At 33.3% G+C, this 17262-nt stretch overlaps 1 protein-coding gene across 2 annotated transcripts in view; it reads right to left on the bottom strand.

Moving 5' to 3' along the window:
- The window catches only part of kermit (PDZ domain-containing protein GIPC-like protein kermit), a 176047-nt gene that overhangs the window by 127755 nt on the left and 31030 nt on the right, over positions 1 to 17262 (bottom strand). Inside the window, exon 1 of one of the 2 annotated variants that reach the window (XM_089105727.1) lies at positions 8098 to 8190. The exons of the other annotated variant lie outside the window; for it this stretch is intronic. The gene's annotated coding sequence lies outside the window, so the exon portion shown is untranslated. Of the gene's footprint in view, positions 1 to 8097; positions 8191 to 17262 lie in introns of those variants that run through there. 2 annotated transcript variants of the gene reach the window in all.

Below are 17262 nucleotides of genomic sequence, written 5' to 3'. Positions count from 1 at the left end.
GTCTTTTAAGCTATTGCTACGAAATTGTGTTTCAAGCTCAACTCTTTTCTTATTAACGAAAAAAAGAATTACACTAGGAAAGCGTTCATATATATATATATATATATATATATATATATATATATATATATATATATATATATATATATATATATATATATATATATATATATATATATATATATATATATATATATATATATATATATATATATATATATATATATATATATATATATATATATATATATGTATATATATATATATATATATATATATGTATGTATGTGTATGTATGTGTATATATATATATATGTATATATATATATATATATATATATATATATATATATATGTATATATATATATATATATATATATATATATATATATATATATATATATATATATATATATATATATATATATATATATATATATATATATATATATATATATATATATATATATATATATATATATATATATATATATATATATATATATATATATATATATATATATATATATATATATATATATATATATATATATATATATATATATATATATATATATATATATATATATATATATATATATATATATATATATATATATATATATATATATATATATATATATATATATATATATATTATACATCATATCATATATATATATATATACACCATATATATATACATATATCATATATATATATATATATATATATATATATATATATATATATATATATATATATATATATATATATATATATATATATATATCATATATCATATATATATATATATATATATATATATATATATATATATATATATATATATATATATATATATATATATATATATATATATATATATATTAATTTATTCATATAAGATATACATATATATATTATTTATATAAGATTAATAATAAAAGAACAATTTCGAAGTTAGAACGCGCAGCAAGTGAAATGAAAAACAAAACTATTGTGGCTGAGTAAGATGGAAAGTTAAGCTTTAAAAAAAAAAAAAAAAAAAAAAAAAAAAAAAGTTCTCCGAGATTTTCCGTTTTTTTAATGTTGTCTTGGCAATTTTTTAAATCCAGTATTGGGTCTCTTATTCCACTTTAAGCGGTGTACCCCAAGGATGATTCAAAATAGAAAATGAACAAGGTCATTTGTTGCCCATTTTCAAATTACAGATACCCCATCAGAGTGGACAATCGAAGTATTTTTCTGCTTTCATAAACAAACTTCTAACTCTCACATTCATCGAGATAATTGGGTAGTAACGGTTGTGCATCGATACTTGGTCAGTAGATGTGGACTGTTAGACCCTGCTTTGGAAGCTCTAAAAAATTTGGAAGCTACAAATCTGCTTTGGAAATTCTAAAAAATTCCTAAGAAACTTCTTACCTTTAGGTCATCCTTGGGTAACCCTCCCGATGTTTTAAACTCCACTAATTAAGTGATCAATTTTATTCCATTAATTTTCAATCTCCCTTCCTCCGTAAGAATATTTCTGGACTAGGCCCACATTATGAGTGCTCTTGGAGGTCAAATTCAGTCAATAATCTTCCTTATTTCACGGAAATATTTTTGATTAAGCCTGGAATGTGGGTAATAGGGTGGCCACAAATAGGCTAGCTGAAAGATCATCTTGAGTAACTCTCTGGGAATAGGCTTGAGTGAAAAATTGTCATTTGTTCGTCGACGTTGGGTTAGTCCATTTCGTTATATGTATTCGTATTAAATTGTTCTCTGACACTTGCATGTTTGTTACTTTTTCATGCTCTGTCACCTATTGTTTGTGCATATTCAGGAAGTAATAAATCTATATGATTTCCGGTTATTACTTTTTTCGAAAAAAAAATCGGGAGCCTGTATTTGGAAATTGCTTATCTGAACCTGGCCTATATTAACTCCGTGTCTAATATAATTTGATTTTTTCTCATCATCTAGAGGTCCTTCCTCGATTCTCATATCTAGGATCGATTTCAATTTATCCTTCCATCCTAAATGCTTGTTTTTATTCCTTGGCAAACCCTTGCTGAATAAGCAAGGGACATGAATCAAAAGTAAAAATAATAAAGGGATAATTTATATATGTCATTCCCTTCTTTATTGCTTTATCTTAATTGGTTTTACCATTCTATATCAAAGATCAAAAAGACAAGAATAAAGGAAGTTACTGTATAAAAACTGTTATATCCGTAAAAAAAACTGCAGTAACGTTGTATTTAATAGGATTAATTAAAAAAAAAAATCCAACAAAGCTGTTTCTCAAAGAAAATAAACAGGCATATTGAAACCTAAGACGAACATAAATAAATTCATATATGAACTCAATACTTAAAAGGAACAGCTGCTATAAAAAAAAGAATTAAACCCCTCCCAAAAAGTATGAAATCATCAATCACTCAAACATAAAGATAAAATATGCAGCTACAGGGTAAAAAAGGTAAAGGATGCGGCACTAGACACTTAAAGTCCAAACACCGCCGATGCTGATCTCCGTTTCAAGGCCCTTCAGCCAGTAAGTGCAATGGGGGCCAGTCATCCAGCGCTTTCACACACCCATCCTGCCTACCTTCATTAGATACCCATTTAGAGCTGGGTCGACTCTGGCTGAGCTTACAGAGTCATGCCACTGACCCCCGTCCCAAACCAAATAACCGGCCACACCAGGAATCGAACCCCCATCCTTCGGTCGAAGGATTCCGAATTTAGCGCGCCAGTAAATCGGCTTGGGCGACACAATTATGCTGCTATAGATGAATCTTAAAACGAAAACTGAACAAAAAATAAATGAAATCTTAAAAATAGAACAAAAATCAAATGAATAATTAAGTCAAACCTAAAACGAAGTTAAATTACTATGACCAAAATCAGGGCTACTCTCCCCCCTGGACCAGCTAAACATCAAAGAGTTATTTGCTGTTTATTGAAAAATTTTGTTTGTTTGTCATAACATCAACACCAAAACAACAAAAAAACACTATCACAAGGCTCATCAAAGTCTACCAATATAGGGTACTACCCATCCCTAAACAGCTTACAAATAAACGGTATGAATGTAATTTGGGTGTCAGAAAAAATGATATATACTTTGAACAGGGCAAATTATATAGGTTATATATCATAGGAAAAGCCCAAACCACCCCCCCCCCCATGCCCATCATTTCCCTAAACACATCCAATCAAAATCTCGAGATAGTCATTTTTTCAGCGTAGTTGTAAGGTCCAGAAATTATGTCTTTAAGGATGACAACCCCCAGACAACTCCGGGTAAGGGTTGTAAGTTATGTCCTGGAGGTATAACACCCCAGGGCAACCAACCCCCCCATTTTTTATAGAAATGGTGAACTTATATATTTCGGAGGGCTCATTGGACTGGTAGTCAGAAGTTCTAGTGCTGTTTTTCAGATTCAAAGTGATGAAAGGGAAGCTACCACCCTCTCCCTTTTTTTAGACCAGGGCACTTCGTATAGAAGGAGTTGTCGTAGAAACTATCAATACTAGCATTTCAGTTACTGCAACTTATGAAGCTAGGAGTATTAAGGAGAAAGTTTTAGAGAGCGTTTAGGGAGAGTTTCAATTAAACGAAACAATTATATGCATGCAGGTTTTCAAAAGGACATAAAAGCAATGTCATAGGCAGTGCCACTCTACAATAGGTACAAATATCATTGAAACTTGTAAAGGAGTTAGTTCAATTCAAGATTAAAAGTTCTAGTGCTCTTTTTAAGACTAAAAAGAGATCGGAGGGCATGCAGCCCTCCTACAATTATGTAATTGGCCCATTATGCTTTAAAACTAAATGTTGCTTTAAGACTAACTCAAAATAAATTGTGTGTATGGTTCCCAATAAGAAACCTCAGCAATATTTCGAGAAGGAATGGGGGTATTAATTTGAAACTTTTGGGGCTACTACTATTGCTACTTCAGCTCTTACAATCTAAATTAATCCCATGAATGTAAATATATCAAGGTTATTAAAAAGCATAGATGAAATTTTTTGAGAATGATACTAAGTTTTATTTTTTAGGTCAACTTGAGAAGGTATAAACTTAAATTAAACAATATTATTTGTGTCAGGATAAAAAATTGCTGAAAAAGTTTTTTCAACATACAAATATCAAGACAATCTATGGATTCTTATAGGAAAAAAAATCGAAAAGATATAAAATATTTTTTTTCCATGAAAAAGACTATGCAAATACATTCTTAGACCACACTCAAAATCCTCGTTTTTTCACCCTTTTTGATTTATTTTTCATTTTGATAGTTCCTCTCCTCTCTGAGTTTCATTTGTCAAAAAGACTATGTCAATAAAAAATGAACAGAAATTAATTAAAAAAACATTTTCCACGAAAGAAGGTTTCCAAAGAAAAGTAAAAAGCTCCACTAAGCTATAAATGAGCAGAAATAAATTCAAATAACCCACCCAGCGCAAAACTACCAGAAATCACCATTAATAAACAAATGAAACTCAAAACGAACAGAAATTACAAGAAATAACCGAGTCAAACTCAAAACGAGCCAAAATTAATATGAATAGGGCTGAGCACCCCCACGCCTTCTCAAGACCAGAAGATAATTTGCGCTTTACTGAGAACATAATTCATTTAAAATATTTTCACTTTTTTACTTTAACAAATAAAAAATTATTACAGCTTTAAGGAATAAATATCAGTATATGTATATTAAACTGACAATCCACGGTTATTTGTTGTTTTTTTTTTCTGTGAAGGGCATATTATGTTCTGATCTTGAGAAGGCATGGGGGTTATCAGCACTACTCATGTTAATTTTTGCTCGTTTTGAGATTGAGTATGGCTCTTTACTTTTCTTTGAAAGAATTATCTTTTCGCAGAACCGTTTTCGTTAATTTAATTTCGCTTCGTTTTTAATTGACATTATATTTGTGGTCAATACTAGGAATACTGTTTCTTCGGTTTTCTGCTTTATAATGAAAATGTTGAATTTCAGTTTGAATTTTGGACAAAATTTAATATCTTGTTAAAATATTCAATCAGCAGTAGTACAGAGCAATAATTTTCAAAAATATGTTTACTAAAAAATTATCGGTAGATGGTTTGGGGATTATTGTTCATATGAATTAAAAGTACACGTAAATCTTGTTCTTATCACGAGGTGAAGCCATCCTGACCCCCTTCTTTTAGATACGTCTGAATAAGCATGTATCGTAATTTCACCATTTTATGAAGGTCGTTTTATATTATATTTCGTTGTGACTGTTTACTTCTTTATGTAAACACATTTTAGAGTCATTGATATATATAAGAGTTCTGTTGACCAAAAAATAAACCTCACGAATCAATTTTTTGTCTTGGTTAAGATTCCCTTGGGTCTGAATTTTAATCGAGGAGTCTACAAGGTCTGAAATTTTAAAACCGTTTGGATTACAAACAAATTTGATTGTCTTGCGCTAGCAATTGATATGAGCAAACTCTTATTGTCCTGATTAAGGCCCCCTTGGTCCAGTCTGCTTATCCTAGAAGTTTCAATACAACTGGAGGAAAAATAATATTCGGTTTATATTGGAATTTTTTAAACCGATGCAACTAAATTTCTTTCCAGATTTCGATTAGGTTTATTTGCCAAGTGTAATTGCCTATTACGAGGCAAACAAAATATTTGGGCTTAGTTTAGGCGTCAGGAATCGATACTACCCCAAGGCTTTTGTCTTAATTGAAATCTACTTTTCCGTGTCTACATGACCTGCAAGTGTAAGCAAATTCGATAAAATAGAATTTCTTGGCCCAGTTTCAGGTGTCGCACATTGCTGGAACTAATATTCAAATATTTTATCTTCATTGAGGTCTACCTGGCTTTGCCTACCACGTAAGTTACTAGTCTATCAGAGACAAAACTAACTTCTTGTCAATTTCCGCTCGTCACAAATATCTGTGTTTAATGTCAGTTTAGAATTTGGGTACTTGTGTCTTAAAGCCACCACACTTGTATCCTTGTATCTTTGAACATGAGATTTTGTATCTCGAACATGAGACAATAACCGGTTTTCTGGTCTTTATACCAGACAATATTAGTTTCGGCTCGATGGGGAACTGCATTGTAGTTATATTTTAATTAGGCCTAAATATTTAGTTGGTATTTTGGTTAGGTTAGGTCTTATTTAACATAATGCGGTCTGGGCGGCCCCCCTTCCATAATTCTTTGTTTTAGTTCCCATAATTTTGCTACTAAACTATTATATTTTCATCAAGTTTTAGTATATTTCATTATGATTAACCTAACTTTAATTCTTGAGTGTGGTGGCTATAAGACACAGGTGCCAGAATTCGTTTTCAACACTGGGTCCATTTGACAATGAAACTTATGAATGTAATTTTAATGCACTTAGAGAGACGGAGTATAATGTCCTGTTTTGTACATCCCATGTCTTTTATTTATTTTTTATTTTTTTGTCAGAAATGACCAAAACATTCTAAGTCATTGAACTGGACTGAACAAAAGTATGAAGACTCCGAACTGATCCGAAGAAAAATGTCCTAATTTCAAATAAAGCAATTGTTTTCAATTTCTTTCCCTGTGACAGTCCCCTTTACCCATCAACTTACGGACATATGTTTAAAGCTTTTAAGAAAAAATTTTGACCATTTTTCATTGAACCAATTTTGGAGGAAAAAGATTTTGGCACTCTTATTACTTTCCTAAAACATATTGTTTGAATGTACTAATCTTTCAGCCTGTACACACTCGAAAATTTAGATCTATAAAATCAGACAATAACCGGTTTATTGCTGTTTGTACACGGAGACAATTAGCTTGGGCTCAGTGGAAAAGTACATTGTACCTATATTTGAAAAAAAAATTTAGTTGCTGTTTTGGTTAGGTTAGGCTATATTTTGCATGCAGCCCCGCTATGCACAATCCCCATCTCCCTAATATGCAAATACACAGCCCAAATTACATATATCCAATCTATTTCCCTAACGTCTCAGTTGATTCAACCCGTACCTGTAGATCCAAATTCTCGAGTGTGTACTGGCTAACAGATAAGTACCTGTTTGAATTCTAATGTCCTCTCGAAACACTTCCTGAAACTTTCAATTTGATCCCTCCGTCAGTCCAAAAGGTATGACGAATCTTCCAATTTAATAATCAAGGTGTACTTTAACCCCAGGGTGTACTAATCAGGGGCTACTTTAGCCTGTAGACACATCCCTGAAAGTTTCATTTTCCTAACCTAACCCTTTTCCAAGATAGCCAAAAGTAGTTAAAGTAGAATTTTACAACTGTCTTTCAATTTACTTCACTAATTTGATGTGGATAGACGCAAAGTTCAGCTTGGACCAATAGCAAAACACTTTTGGGCGTGTCAGAGATACAAATTTGTCGGCTCTCTCATCCCCTCCCTATAAACGCAAAATTTGTGATATGTTCTTTTCCCCTCCCTCCTCCCCGACACTTCAAAGGTTTCAGCTTATTTCCCAAAAGTCATTATGGAGATTTTGTAGATATACCATTTTTATAGCCTGGATGCATATTTTCTTTCCATTAGCATCCACTCCATCCACAGAAGCCTATATCTGAGGTGCCCTTGGTCCCTCAACAACCTCTGAAACTTCAATCTTTAGTGGATCGGGAAACAAAAAAATTGAACTCTCATCCCGAGTCAAAATATTGGGTAGAATTAACGCCCCCCCCCCTCTTAATACTTTTTCTTCGCTACTTGGAAGTAAAACATATTCTAACTCCTATAGGGGCTCACAGGGCAAAAATGTTTAGGTGGATCGAGAACATACTATTTTTAGCCCCTCCCTCTTCCCAAAGATAACAAAGAATCTGAAGACATTTGCTCCCCCTCCTCGCACACTACCTGATAGTTTCAGCTGCCTCCCCCAAACCGTTCTCAAGATGTTAATCTATTATAGGTAGCCTACGCAAATCGTGATCGCAAAAAGCCCACACAAGGAATGACCACTTCATCTGTTACACGTTTATTCTATTTAGACAAATAAAAATACTTATTTTCTTCAAAATTTAACAAAATATGTAACTGAACTATATTTTGCGTTTAACGATAACCTACTTACGTCTAATTAATCAAAATATAGCCAAATATCCTTCAACTTAGCGATAAAGTTGGACCACTATCAGAATCCATCATACCTTATGACCGAAAGATTTTTATAAATGCAGCGACAGATGGTTGCGTTTAGCCTCGAGTATGATTTGAGACATTTTAGAATCTAAAAATCATGCGATTTCCCTTTTCCTTGTGTAATCTTCTTTAATATTTCTTGTTTTCTTTCTTTTTGACAGAAAATTTCTAGTGATTTTTTCTTTACTTTCTAAAACTGTTGTTTTAGTTAAATACCTATCAGACGAGACTAAGAACCTTGTTTAGAATAGGAAGTTAAGAGCAAGAATAACAGTTAAAAACAGGGGATGCTAGGCGTATTGCCTCCGGGAAATTACCTCCACATGCAAAATTAAGCAGCCAAATAGAAAGTATGAAAAGTGATGAAGAAAAGAAGGAATGTTGGAATATTCTACCTATGTTTAGAGGCGGTTTTAGGGGAGACAGATGGGGCACTTGTCCCGGCCACAGAAATTTTAGGGCGTAAAATTTCAATAATTAATCTAACGGTTACTATCGTATTGGAATTTTGAAAAAAAAAATCACTAAAATAAAGAAGAGGGTCCATTTTATAAATGAAAGCAATTGATAAATTATTAATTAATTAATAAAATTAAAATACATAAAAAATAAAAAAAATAAACAATAATAATTTTATAATAATTGAAATCGTTAAATTTAAATAAAGAATAATAATTACAAATTAAACAATTTGGATAATAAAATTAAAAAGGAAAAAAATATTGTTTAATTAATGATTTGAAAATAATTTTGTTAACAAATATGTAAATTTAGTTTAAAATTGGTCTATAACTTTTGGAGAAGGGAGGGGGGGTTGATCAAGATTTTGCACCAGGCGCAACAGAGGCCAGAACCACCACTGATCTATATTTCAAAATTTAGGCAGAATTTACAGTGTAGAATATCCTATAATATGTATCTTTACATTGTAGTTATTTTTTCGTGTTTTTGGGGGTTGAGTTATCATATCAAGTTAGAATAAAGGTTAAAGAAAATAATTTGAAAATGTGAAATTAGTGACAATTGTGGAAGAGTTGGCCTGTAATGGAAGTGCACAGAGATAGCAGGCTGGGACTAAGAAGTGTAAGTAATTACTTCCCGTGGGGATCACTATCCCAATTTTTTTTTTGGGGGGGAGGGACTGATGTATTTTACCGACTGGCTGGTCGTTTTTACTGACTGATTTGGCTGATATTGCTATTAAAATTAATTTATAAAAAAATAAGTAAACACATATCCGTGACTACGAGTAATTACTTCCCGGGGACATGGTCTGCTACCGATTATAGGCGTCATTAGCCAAAACGTTCGGGGGAGGGGAAATGGATTTACTGTTTGGCTGGCCATTTTTACTGGCTGATTTGGGTGTTATGGCTATTAAAAATACTTGATAAAAAAAAATAATAAACGCACATCGATGATCCATCTAATGGAAATAATGTTAAAATCCACGGTTTTGTAGATAGGAGCATAAGACCTCCATAGTTGGGTTATCTAATATACTAAACCCAACTGTGAGGTTTACATTGCGATCACTTGCCTTTTCAAAGGTGTTTACCCCAATTTCCGAAAAATCAGGCAAATTTTCCCAGGCTTGTGACGCTTGATGTGTAACATTAAGCTTAATGAACTTCATATGTTTAGCATACAAAATTAATTCTTTCGATGTAATATTGTTATCAAAATTTCTTTTTTTAGAGTTTTGGAGCCGAATCCAAATCTTTCCTTGCTTAAAGCTCGTCGTTACGAACTGTTTGATTCTGCTCTATATACGACTATACTACATGCATTTTGGAATATAACTAGAATTCTGATTATTTTGTAGGGAAAAACAAATACAGTTTTTTAAAGTCTTCCTCGAAAATTTGTTTGTGGTTTTGAAAGAAAAAAAATATAAAACTCATTGGATGTGTTGGAAAAGACACCCTTGGAAGAGGCCCAAATCAGGAATTTTATACTAGTTTGAATAGAGAAGAAGTGTAAGTATGCCAACCTCAAGTGACCTAACTTTTTAATTACTGTATTTTAGCAAACGCAAATTCAGCCTCGGGATTTCTACTACTACTACTACTAACAACTCATCGCAGCACCAAGCCGCCTGAGGCCAACACAGCTACGCACGATCCTCCTCCACCCCAATCTATTCAAAGCCTCCCTTTTTACACCCGCCCACGAAGTTCCCATTTCCTTTAAATCTTTCTTTATGACGTCCTCCCACCCCAGACGGGGCGACCTGCTTTCCGTTTAGCCCAAGAGGGTTGGCCGAAAAGAACAATCTTCGGTAATCTGTCATCCTTCATCCGCACAACGTGCCCTAACCACCTCAACCTTTCTTTCATTATAGACCTAGAAAGCGGTATTGAACCACATTTTTCGTATAGCCTATTGTTTGAAATACGGTCAGTCAGCCGGGTACCCAGAACAATCCTTAAGCAATTTCTCTGGAAGACATCTAGCAAATCTTTATCCGCTTTTCGGAGCGTCCATGCTTCAGGGCCATATTTGACCACTGTCATCACTGTAGCTTCTAAGATTCTAATCTTGGTTTGCAGACTTACCTTCCTATTCTTCGAGACTTTTTTTAACTGTGAAAAAACCCCTGAGCCTGGGCCATTCTACTTTTAACATCTTTACTGCTCCCATCATCATTACTAATAATACTACCAAGGTAATTGAAGCTGCCCACCTGATCAATCTTTTCATTACCCAACGTCACCTTTTCATCTTCACTTATTCCTAGCCTTAGTGACTTAGTCTTCCTAACATTAATTTTCAAACCAATACTAGCACCCTGAACTCGCAAAGCCTCTAAAACTTCATTCATTTTGCTCACACTTTCATCTAGGATGCTTAAATCATCAGCATAATCCAAGTCCAGGAGACTTTTTCCTCCCCATTTGATTCCGTGGTCTCCCATTGCCTTTCCTGTGCTCCTTAAAACAAAGTCCATCAAAATAATCCATATAAAGGGGGATAGAACACAATCCTGCTTAACTCCTGATTTAATACAAAACCAGCTGCTAACCTCATTTCCTACCTTAACCACAGCAATATTATTCTCCTACATAGCACTAATCACTTTAATGTATTTGTCTGGTATACCATACAAGGATAAAAACTTTACTAAAGCCCTTCTATCAACAGAATCGAACGCTTGCTCATAATCTATAAAACTGAGGGCCAAAGGTGTTTGACAACTCAGGTACTTTTCAATTATTAGCCTATGAGGGAAAATTTGGTCAACACATCCTCTACCTTTTCTAAAACCGCACTGCTCTTCTCTTAAAACTTTGTCTACGGCATCTCTCAGTCTAAAAAGTATCATATTACTAAGCAATTTGCTACCTACAGAGACCAGACTAATGCCTCGATAATTACCACACTCACTTTTCTCACCTTTCTTATAAAGTGGCTTAATTAAGGTTTTCCTAAAATCGTTAGGTACTTCCCCTTTTTCAAAAATCATATTCAAAATCTTCAATAACTTATTTCTAACCTCAGAGCCACCATATTTAAGAAACTCATTTATTACCCTATAAGCACCTGGAGCCTTATTATTCTTTAATACTTTTAGTACTGTTGCTAATTCCTCCTCACAAAACAAATCTTCCTTCACATCCAAGGTATCACAAACTTTATCATTTTCCTCTATATTTTTTCCTGCAACTCTATCTCGGTTAAGCAAATCCTCAAAATGTTCGGCCTATCTCGCTTTAGCTTTTTCCTTATCGCTAATTGCCACCCCATTCCTATCTTTAACTGGGACAAGTCCGGATTGACTACTACCTCTCAATTTGTTAACGTGCCAGTACAATATTTTATTATTATGCCGTCTAGCTGCATCTTCTAAATCCTTGGAAATTTTATCCATGGCCTCCACTTCACACCTCCTTAGTTCATATTTCAATGCTTTCTCCACTTTCTTTACATTTATTTTGTTTTCATGCGATCTATCACTCAGATAATTCTTGTAAAAGTGGTTTCTCATTTCTATTAAACATAAGGCTTTTTCACTAATATTATTATCTGCAGTTCTAGCTTTCTTCCCTAATACACCTTCAGCAACTTCACTAATTATTTTTCTAAAATTATTCCAACCATCTTCCACATTATCAAATTTTAAACTCTCAAGTTTAGTATTCAACTGTTCCTGGAAAGTTTATCTCAAATTCTCATCCTGGAGTCTACTAACATCATAACTTCCCGGGAGGTACAAGCCTATAGATAAGGTATTGTCAAAAGCATACTATAAGAAGTTCAAAAGCGAATGAAAAAATAAATGAAGTTAGCAAGCTTAAACAAATTCGAATGCAATAAGCATTTACAATCTGTAAAAAGGCAAGCAAGAGAAGAGGTTTACTGAACTATGTAATTGTTGCTCAACGAATCAAGTAGAAAAACAAACAGAAGAACTTCTGCTAAGGGAACAGAGCGTTTTTCCTCAGGCATTTATTTTTTTAAAAGAATGTTTTTCCCACGGAAGTAAAGAGCGATGTTGAAATTTAAAACAGACAAAAGTTATTGTTTTCGCGATTACGAAAGATATATTTTCAAAACTAGTGCATATAAACTGACTCTGAAATTTTCGAATTTCTGTAGAATTGTAAAAACTAGTGCTTTACTGAAAACACAAACCGAAACCCAGAAAATGTAGGATGTTTACTTGAGAGCAGAAGACTCTATGACTAGCCGGCCCAAAACAAAGACTAATTTCCAAGTCTCTCAAATGTCTTTCAGTGACCATGATAATTTTTAGTATACAAAATAACTTTTAGTATATAATTATCATTTCTATTAAAAACTCAAGCAAGCTCAGATTTCACTAAAGTGCAAGTTTTAGAATTTTTTAGAACACTGGAAAAGATCACGAGTCAGTTTATTCGACCTAGTTTTGGTGATATATCTGATTAATGAAGCAATTTCTGTCATTTTAGTTTTCACTTCACTCAGTACTTCCGTAAGAAGAACTTTTTTTTAAATCAGTTTTTGCTCGTTTTTAAATTAAACCAAATAAACTTTCAAAATGCTAAACTTGGACGATGAAACTAAAAAACTCAACTTGACCGTTTTAAGGGCGTTAATTATAGCTTTTACTTCTGATATCCCTTGAATTTTGATAGAAGATTTTTATAACTTAGCTACATAAACAAAGAGGAGTAAAGAATATAGATAAAGAGTATAAGTAAGGAGCAAAGAGCATAAATAAAGAGAAATATATACCCTTTGTTTAGTTTTTTTTTCAAAGTTGCGTTTTCATTTATTAAGTGGGTGAAGCGGGAGATGAAGTAAGCAAGATGGGGGGGGGGGGCTGTAAACCTTCAGTTGAGGATATTCATCCATGGAGATTACAATAGTACCCTCGTCATAATTCTCAGCCTTTTCGCTCCAGAAATAGCACCAAAAAGCACCTCATACCTGCATGGCACTTTATGAATGAGTTGCGAAGATCCATAATTAAGATAATTTAGCTTTTAATTAAGCCATTAAACACCCCTATATGATATTACGGTAGAATACTAATCCTTGTACAAAAATATACACACCACAGACTGTATAATGTTAACAAATATTGAATTTTAATTAGTTAATTAAGATATTAACGATCTTTTTGCGAGTCTCTTTCATCATCTAAATTCAGCGAAAAAAACCATAGTGTTTTCAAACTCAACCCAACTATGATCAAGATTTTTAAACTATAGGGGTCTCTAATTGCAAATGATAAAAACAGGTTATTGTAAATAAAGTGTATTTCCCCGTTTTTCAAGATAGGGGCTAAAAATTTCCTGTGTAGGGTTTCAGACCTTGAAAAATTTGATTAGATCTCATTAAATTTACATTCTCCGCCATTTTGACCCGCTTTCGGTAAAAATTGATGTTTGCTTTACGAAATGGCAGAAAAGCCACTTCGCTGTGTCACGATCTTATTTTTGTACTTAAAAATGGAACTAAATGTCATGTCTTTTCAAATCAACCCTCTCCCAACATTCTACGACGACTGGTTCGATAAAATCACCCGGGGGAAAGAGCGGCGGAGAAAAAAAGTCACATCAATGCTTCCCATGCAAAAAAAGTAATTTCCCTTGTTATTCGAGGGGGGAGGGGCTTTAATACTGTCTTAAAAGGTTTTCGGCAGTGGCCATTATAATGGAGCACTTTTAATTTTGACCGAACGCCATTTTAAAGAGGTTCTAGGCTCTTTTTTGAAGTTCCTATAAGTTTTTTTCCACAATAAACTTTTAGTATCAAGATTTTTTAGTGTTTAGTATATCAAACAGTTCGTGGTAACGAACTGTAAGTAAGCAGCGACCCGGCTCAATAGCAACCGAACCTCTAAAAAACGGAGTTTTGATACCAAATAATCAAAAGAATCAGATTTTTACGCTGATTTCAAGTATATACGTTTTCAAAAATATAAGCTTAATGTTACCCATCAAAACATACGTGCCTGAGAAAATTTGCCTTATTTTCAAAAAAAGGGGGAGACACCCCATAAAAGTCATAGAACTTTAATGAAAATCACACCATCATAATCAGCGTATCAGAGAACCCTACTGTAGAGCTTTCAACCTCCTATCTGCAAAAATGTGGAATTTTGTGTTTTTTGCCACTAGAAAGATCACGGATGCGTGTTTATTTGTTTTTTGTTGTTGTTTTTTTTTCCAGAGATGATCGTATCGATCTAGTAGTCATAGAATATCATAGGAGGGCTCATTCGAACGGAAATTAAAAGTTCTAGTGTACTTTTTAAGTGACCAAAAAATTGGAGGGCAGCTTGGCCCCCTCCCACGCTCATTTTTCTCCCAAAGTCACCCAGTCAAAATTTTGAGAAAGCCATTTTGCTCAGCATATTTGAAAATGTAATAAATATGTCTTTGAAGATAACTTAATACCCCACAGTTCCCGGAGGAAGGGCTGCAAGTTATGAACTTTGCCCATTGTTTACATATAGTATTGGTTAATGGGAAGTATACAGACGATTTCAGGAGGGATTTTTTCTGGTGAAGAGGGGGGGAGGTCGGAGGCGGTGGTGGTTATGGGGGAGGATCTTTCCATTGAGGATGTTTCCTTAGGGGAAGTGACATTTCTATGAAGGGGTGCCGGATTTCCTAGCATTATTTAGAAAACCATCAGAAATTAAATAAAAAAAAAGTTTTTCAACTGAAAATAAGGGACAACATTAAAACTTGAAATGAACAGAAATTATTACGCATATGAGGGGGTTTTCCCCCTAGTTAATACCTCACTCTATACGCTAAAGTTTTTTTTAGTACTTTCGAAAGAGCTATCTATTCTAATTAACCAGCCGTTGTGATTCAGGGGTTTGTGATTCGAACAAAATTCGAATTTCAGCGTAAAGAGTGAGGTATTGACTAGGGGGGCGAAATCCCTAATATACGTAATAAAAACATACGAATATAGAAGTTCGTTACGTAAGTTAATTCGTAAGCTACGTCAGAACCAAATTTTGAGAAAGCCATTTAGCCAACTAAAAGTAAAATTAATATGCAAATATCGTTTTAATTATTCATGTACGGCGAGCCAAAATCAAAGCTGCTTAATTCAAAAACGTTCAGAGATCAAATTAAAAAAAAACAAGTTTTTTTTTAACTCAAAGCAAGGAGAGACATTACAACTTAAAACGAACAAAAATTATTCTGTATATGAAAGGGGCGTTCCCCTCCTAAACGTCTCGCTCTTTACGCTAAAATTTGACTCTGTCTCACAACTTAATTTTGTAAAACAATATAAAACTTAAGCGTAAAGAGCAAGGTGTTGAGGAGGGGACCGCCCCTTTCATATACAGAATAATTTCTGTTCGTTTTAAGTTGTAATGTCGCTCATTACTTTCAGTTAAAAAAAACTTGTTTTTTTAATTAGTTGCATTAGTCACCGTTAATGAATCAGCATTAAACGATTTTTGTAAACCATCAGCATATTGTGGCCTTTTTAAGGATATGGTGGCCTTTTTCAAAATAAAATTTTACATCGATGATTAATCAAAATAATAGTTTTCATTCTTGAATCAGCTACAAATGGCGATCTTTTCTCACAAGAACGGCTTTAAACTTTTGGGAGGACTTACGTGTTATAGCGACATCACTCACGATCCTGATCTGAGTAAAACCGGTTTCTCTGTCTGTATTCGGAGATAATTAGCTTAGTCTCAGTGAGAGAAACTACTATACAGGTATATTTTAATTACATATTTAATGTATAGAGTTGGTTAGGTTACTTCTTTGATGTGCTCGCTATAACACATATGTACCCTTTTGGGTACTATGGGCGTGGTCAGCTCTTTACTAGGTCGCAGATACCGCTAAAATTACGAAAGAAACGTGTGTGAAAGAAACGTGTGCGATATATTGTGCTAAAGGAAACTAGTCCACGGGTGTCTGTCAATAGAGAATTGGATCGCAAACCATGGTTTGTCATTGCGTTTACAATATTTAAAATATTGGTTTTAGGGGTTTAGGGGGGGAAGGTACCTAGTGTAGGTTAGGTTATGTATTTAATATATGATATGTTTTATCCCCCACCCCCCTAATGTGCAAATATATAGCCCAAATTTGTTAGTAAACTATTATATTTTCATCTTATTTTGTTTTATTTCATTAGCATTAACCAAACCTGACTTCTGGCGTGGGTACCAGCTAAGGCATAAGTACCCTGAACGCTTCAATCGTGTAAAATTTCAACGCAGAACACAGAATTCAATGCTTTAAGATTTTAAGTATTTTTCTCACGTTATAAATTTTCAAAAAGCCAAATTTTGCCTATAACCGGGGTTTTATTTCACTTACATTTTCTTTATTTGTTAATGCTTTAAGAAAGCGAACTTAAAAATGTTAGGAAAACGTAAAGATACGCTTAAGGCTTTGAGAAAATACAAACAAACCTATGCCTAGACACTTCAAGATCAGCCTTCAACTCAGCCATTCAAGATCAAAATTTAAAGTTTTGAGTTAAAGGCACCATGCATAATAAAATCAGGCTCGAAGTGCATTTTTTCCAAATATGACCAATTTTTTCCAAAATTTTACTAAAAACAGATAACAGTTTAAATTCCTCTATAGTTTGAAGGATCCGTAGAAGCACC

This window comes from Artemia sp. Qi Xiang Cuo, chromosome 20 (genome assembly GCF_049724085.1).
Source record: "Artemia sp. Qi Xiang Cuo chromosome 20, ASM4972408v1, whole genome shotgun sequence".
In the NCBI taxonomy this organism is placed as follows: domain Eukaryota; kingdom Metazoa; phylum Arthropoda; class Branchiopoda; order Anostraca; family Artemiidae; genus Artemia; species Artemia sp. Qi Xiang Cuo.
Note: the sequence above shows the minus strand (reverse complement) of the source record. Positions and strands in the feature narration are given on the sequence as shown.